The sequence below is a fragment of the Etheostoma spectabile genome, chromosome 9, assembly GCF_008692095.1.
Source record: "Etheostoma spectabile isolate EspeVRDwgs_2016 chromosome 9, UIUC_Espe_1.0, whole genome shotgun sequence".
Lineage (NCBI taxonomy): Eukaryota > Metazoa > Chordata > Actinopteri > Perciformes > Percidae > Etheostoma > Etheostoma spectabile.
In genome coordinates this window covers 6,802,358-6,809,402 of record NC_045741.1, presented here as the reverse complement: position 1 = coordinate 6,809,402, position 7,045 = coordinate 6,802,358, and positions in this window count along the sequence as shown.

Sequence of the window (7,045 nt, the reverse complement as noted above, 5' to 3'; positions counted from 1 at the left end):
TCCTATACTACCTCTCAGCCCCGGTGATTAGTGTGAAATTGTGCAAGACCGCAGCACCTTGTGGTTAAATCATTGACGAAAGGAAGGAGTGGTAACAGACATGCTCCCAAGGTGACCCTCCCGTCGAGAAATGGAGATTTGGATAAGTAAACATTATATCAATGACGACGGACAGCTGGTGTGACGGTTCCGTCTGAAGCCGTCACGGTTGAACTTGTTTTAACCACATGGGCTTTGTTGAATGAGTCTCAATGTTGTATTGTTCTTTATTCAGTGACTTGACATAGTTACCAGAGGAGTAACTTCGTGATTGAATAAGTTCGACTTAATAGCGTTTATTAATAACCCTTTGGGTATGACCTCCGCAAGAAATGTAAAGTTCTCCAGCATCCGAACAGCATGAGAAAGGAGAAGAATTACCATATAAAAAACACAAAAACACAATGATAATAATAATGCACAGGGACAACACGAGTACGATGTGTCACATGAAGGGATTTTTTGATGGTGACTGGTGGCGGGGAGTGAAAGAAACAAAAAGAAGGTCCACGGCCCGTCCAGTTCAGAGGGGGGGGGTACGGGATAGGGACGGGGTGTGTATGGTTTTTTGTAGGTGGGTTTGGTTGGCAAAAGTGTATTGTGTGTGCGTGTGGTCGATGTAGGTGGGGTGAGCGGCGACGCTGTTTGTTGTTACAAAGAGCATGCGGTAATGCGGAAGAGTGTATGTAGTTTTCATACGTTATTTTGTCGGGGTTCCACACAATTGTTAGTGAGGACATTTCTACCGTGAAAATGGTCCTTAACAGTGTAGTGGGATGTAGTAGATTTCAATTGTAATTGGCAGCAGGCAAGATGGATGTCATGGTGTTGGTGTAAAAAACACAATGGGGTTTTCTTTGCCGAAGCCACAAAACAGAACAGAAGCGAGTCAATAAATTGTGGTCTAGGGTCCAGAATCTTCCAATTTTGTTGGGTAAAGAACAATTTATTGGCAAAAGGATACGGGTTCAATTGTCTATTTTGAGTAAATGACTTCCCTTAAAACGTTCTTACAGAGACCCTTAAATTTGAAGAGAAGAATTAATAGTTCCGTTAAGGCCCAACTCTTGGGGAGACTGTTTTGTTGTGGGCGGATACAATGGGGTTTATATAGCGTAAAAGTATGTTTACATGAGATGGCTGGGCTCGACTCTAGCTAGTTGATCCATAACACTATGTCGTGTTGGAACTTAGTAGTCCTGCATTGTTATCCGGGGCAACTGAAGAGTATGCTCTTTACTGACTTGCAGGTCGTCTCATGTTTTAGACCATGTTTTATCTCCTGGATCTTTATCTTGTCGTTAATCCGCAGAAGCACGTCCTGCACGTCGTGTAAACACTGTGGTTAATTTTTGTTTTGTTATTTTATGTATATCGATGGGTGACAACTTCTGCTCATTGTAGATCACCGAGGGGCCATGCTTCAATGACACTTTCAGGATCATGATTATGACAATCATGATTTTTGCATGAAAAGGTTGTAGATTATAATCTGCGTATCAGCGTGAGTTCCAGCCCTAATAGCTCATAAAACTGAAACTAGATGACAAAATTTTCCTTACGTTTATGTATCCGCAGAGAAAAGAATGCGTCAAACGATGGATCGGTGCGCTGTGATATTGGGATTGGGTGGCACTCTGGTTGACGTCGGTCTGTATACGTGTTTGAAGTCTTGTTAAATCCTGTACATACCTGGGTGTTTCCAAAGGCCCAATCAAGATCCCCTATTTAAAACATTGTCAAGCTGTTTGTATGATTGAATTTGGTACCTTGGTCTTTGGTGACCAGACTGTTGTGAAACAGTCTTATGGGGGTGTATGGTTTGGTACAGTCTTTCGTGTTTCGTTGATGGCTGAATCAAGTCTGCCGTCTGCACAGATCTGACTTGCCTAGTTTACCAATGTCTATTGCGCCATTTAACGCAGCCGGGAGATGCTGTAGTTCTCACATAAGCTAACAATTCAAGGAAAAAACTGAGTGTGTGGTTTTTCTGGGAGCATATTGGCCAGTGATACCGATTAAAAGGTGGATGGGCTGTCACACTGGTTCAAACGGATCTACGTTAAGCAACAGACAGAAATCTGGGTGTTAAACTGACTGGACTGTCTGAACTGTTCATTCCCAGTACAGCCACACTGATGACAATTAACAAAAGTAAAATGATCACTGTTGTGTATATACCCGCTTTTCTACGTCTTTATGCACTTTCTACATAGTACAGGAACCGATTCAACACACTGGGGTCCGAGGTGCTCTTGTCACAAGGTGACCACTTGCTCTAGGGGGAAAAATACACACTCACACACATTTAAGGATTCTCCAATGGTATCCGTTTGTGCCTCAGCATCGGGGGCAACTCCGGGTTTCAGTGTTCGCTCCAACGGAAACTTCACCATCATGAGGGCTGCAAGTGGCCAGTGTGATGACCTTCCAACATTTATCATTGGCATAGGACTCCGGGCGCCCGGTCAGCCTTATGTGTACATACCTTCGTAAGAACCGTTCTGCGTGGGTTTTTTGTTAAAAAGACCGCAGGTGACTTTGGAAAAAAGTCTCCATGCACTTTATCTTCAGTAGACTAGACTACTGAACGGTGTCCTGTATCGGTGATCACCTTAAAAATAAATGCAACGTAGATTGCAGCGATTCTAGAACGCTGCTTGATTTGAGTCTGCATCACTTAAGACCAACTGAGGACGGATCACTCATCACTTCCTTATGTCTCAGCTAAGCAAGAGACGGTACACGACACACTGGCATGTTTTGGAGTAGCGTTTAGGTAATCTTATGTGTGGATCAGAGACCAGGAGGTTTAAAACAATCATGGAGTTTAGTGCCTAGGTGATTGGATCTTAGTCTAGAACATTCAAAATGACTAAGGCTACATAATTAGCAGTCCCAACCCAATCAACCCTTAGATTGCAGTCTGGCAGCCCGATTTTTGTAGGAACTGGGCCAGTGTTTTACAGTTTTACAGACTATTAAGACCGGGTTCCAGTTTCTCTTTGCATCTCTGCAGCTACTACAAAACTTTCTGTGTCAAGGAGATGCAGTTTCAATTTAGGGGCACGGGAGTCACTTGTCAAGAACCTTCAAAACGGGCTCCCCATTTACACCTGCAGCCATTCTTTGTAGACTGCTTACAAACACCTAACCCTACGGTTGTCCGATGCAGGGGCGAACGCCCGCAACTTAAGAAAACACACAAAAGACCAAACAAACCCAATTCAAGGTAAACAATCTAAGTAATTTGACTATACACTGATTGCGCACATGCATGCAGCAAAAAACTTGCTGCAATTGCACACACAACATCAACCATGGATATACATTTAAATTCACGTTTGCAAAATTGTAAACGGATTGGCGCAAAAAGAAAATGCAGAGGGAAATAAATACGACAACACAAAAGGAATACTCTCAGAACCCCCATCTTTAGGGGCAACGCTAGTGTAATACAGCTGATTTATTTTTTTTGTAGAATGTAGAACCTAAAATTAATAAGGTGGACGAACTTGAGTTTTTTTTTCTATAAATAAAATTAACAATTGAATCAGGGAAACAGCTTTGATTTTTTAGGAATTACAATTATAAAATTGAAATATCGTTAAAAACAAAGTTTGTAAAATAAATGGAAAATGAAATGTTAGAAAGTGTGAAACAGCGTGATTTTCGATCTGTTTGCTATATAATACTCACAACACACACACAGAGGCTGTTAAATTGTTTGGCTTTTGGGGGGGTTTGTTGTTGGTTTTTTGGGTAGGGATTCCAACTGAGTTTTTGTATACTAAATACTATGCTGTGTTATGATGATAAGTGTATAATTTAAAACGTAGTGTAAGTGTTTAAGTAGTGAAACAAACGTTTAAGTTCAAAACCATCTTAAGCCCCCCTCCCCCCCCTTGCCTCTCAGTGGTTTGGTCCCCTGCCTGCTACATAGATAGTGTGACGTCCAGTGGAGCACAGACATGCCAGCTTGTGTAAGAGACCCGGCGCTGGGTGAGAGGTGAACACAGTCTTGTGTATATCATCTTCAGGACCGTTTACGAGTGCTTTCCAGATAGTAGACAGACCCATTTAATTACTTTAATACAAGCACGACGGTTCTGACGACATTTTGTTGTATTGGGTCCTCGTTTTTTTCGTATTATTGATTTCTTTTTTTTTATTTTCACGGTAGTCTAGCATGGTATGAAGGGAACTGTAGGGGATGTGAAATGGTTCGGGTCCGGGTGGTTGAGGGTGTGGTAGGCACACAGAGTCTCTGTAAGAAAAGTTAATGTGGTATGAGTGATGAATAATGAGCAGGGAGAAGGCAGGGTTTGATGCAAAACCAGTGCTATTTAAGTGTTTGTCTGAACGTTTTCAGTGTTCGTTGTTGAATGTTATGTTTGTCTGTGGGAACCTAATTGTTAAAATAGTCACGTGTCTCCACCGTGGGATAGAGGGAAAAACGAAAAAAATTTTGATCTCTTTGTAGTCTTGACATGTGAAGAAATGGATAATATAAAGCAGACTTTGACTTGATTTATTATGTATCTTCAGTGATTGGGATTCATGCATTCATGTTTATGTAACAGAATAAAAAGTATAACAAAAGAGATAAACAATACAAATTAACAGTAGGTAATTAGACACATTCAAGTTGAAACAAATTGTACAAATGAACAAAGGTGTGAGTTACTACAGACGTCATTTGCACAGGCTTTTTAAAAGATTATGCAATACAAATAACAATCTTCCACATGGCTCATGGCACGTCTGGCAAAACAAAGGAAATCAGGTCAGCAGTCTTTTTGCACCGGTTAGCACAAGTGACAGCAAAATTCATAACATGGAATAATTAACACAATCCAAATGTTACGTTTAACTTATGAAGATGCACACAGGTGCATGGGAGGCCGGCAGAGGGTGCCAAAGGATGAGCCAAAGGAACTAAACAGGTGATGGTGGGCATGGTCAGGTGTCAGGTGGTAAAACAGTACCTCCTGTGCTTTCCAGCTGAGATATACTGATGAACCATCACATGTTTTGCAGTGGTATTTGCTATTTCTGGCTGTGGTATTGCCATTGATTGTAGAAAGGGTGATTCCAAAGCAAAATACAGACAGAGAGTACTTCAAGTTTAAAACAGGAATATCGAAGCTTATGAAAAAGTGGATGGAAACTAAGAAAAACAAAACTAGAGAGACAGAAAGAAGCACGGGTTTAAAACCACCATTGAACAATCAAACAAACAGTACAGGGAAACAGTAAACACAGGGAATTAATTGACAAAACAAAAACCAGTAAAAACCACAGCTAAAACCCACCCATGACAAGCAAATACCAGTTGAATTTGTTTTTTAAATGTCTGGTCATTTACATAACCCACAATTGATGTTGTCGTGTTTGCTCTGATTTACTGATCAAGTGGTGTTATCAAATTTAAAGGCCATTCAATCACTTGTTTGCATATTTGCAAAGGTTTATGTAATAGGCATAACAAAATATAGTATTAGAAGCTGAGGGACTCCATCATGTATAGAAATTTTCTAAAAGGGTAAAGAAGCCAAGACAACTCGCCCCCTGAAGGAGTCTAGCAATGGATGGTGTTAGGAGGAGCCCGAAAGAAAACCAGGAGGAGAAAAGGAAGGAGTAGACGGAAGCGTTCCAGCTAGGAGGAGAGCCAGTTCCTTTGGGTGAGATGACTGGACGGTGGGGAAGGGGGGTGGGGGATTTGAACGCTTTGCTGAAAGGACAACTGGACAGAGCAGGGAGTGGAAACGGATTTAAAGGAGGGTTTGCAACGTCTGTGATTGCCCTGGAGCTTTGTGGCCGACTCTGTTGGTGTTTACAGGAAAGGTGAACGGCGTCCAACAGCTGATTTGCATTTAGCAAAGAGAGCATGTGATTTAAGGTTTGGTCTTCCTTGCGCAAAGTATTTAAGCGGAGCTAATTAGTGATGAAGATTACAATAATGTGCACCCAGACAATGGGATCCACCACCTTATCTCACTACGAAAATGACATTACAGACAACGGCTTTATATTAAGCCGTTTGGAGCCACTGTTAATGAGGCATTAATATCCAGAAAGTTACTCCTGATAGATCCCCTTCTCCTGGGGGGTTCTAACCACATCTCCCCAACAATCTCACAATGCTGCTTAAAATGGTGACCAGTCGTTAAGTAGTCTTACAAAATCGGTCTTCAGATAAACTTTGGACATACATCTTTGCACAAGACAGTATGAACTTACTTCAGTTTGGGACCAGAATAGATGAATAAGAAAGGATGGTGGAGTCGCTATTTTTGTAAATGCATCTTCACTGTATGAAAATATGTTTTGGAAATGTGCTTCTTTTGAGATAGTGCCCTTCAGTACGGTCTTCCCCCTCAAACCAATATGGATATAAGTCAGGTATGGCTGCAGCCTGGCGACCTCCCGTCTCATGCCCTCCCAGCTGCGTGCTGTCCGCAAGTTTAGACTTTTCAAAAATAAAAGGTGGCTTCTGGTTCTGGTTAATCAAGGTAGGCTATAATTAGCCCTAGTTTAAAAAAAATGTTGAGTTTTTATTTTCTGTCAGAGGGTAAGAGCGAATACTTGGCATGGAGATCAAAGATGGAGCATACAGTATTCTCTGTGCATATCTGGAGAGGCTGGTTTCCATTCCTCTGCACAACCTTCATATCTGTCCCCTGACAAACAAGCTTTAAATCAAATGTTTTTAAATATTCCTCTAGACTGAGGATAGCAGTGTGCCTTAAAAATGACTAAACACATGGTCTATATGTACACATGTACCCATACAAAGCTATATTCATCTCACTCTGTGAACACAACCTCTGCAACAATCTGGTTGTCCTTCTAATTACTTAATAATTCTTCCTAAAACTTGTTGTTTAAATTTAGTCTCAGTTAAGGCTACAAAGTTAAGAATGGCTCCAAGCTATAACCACTGTGACAGGTGAACAGGAAATGGTCAGGGAAAAGGTAGCCAACACGCAGACCGGTAGGCAGG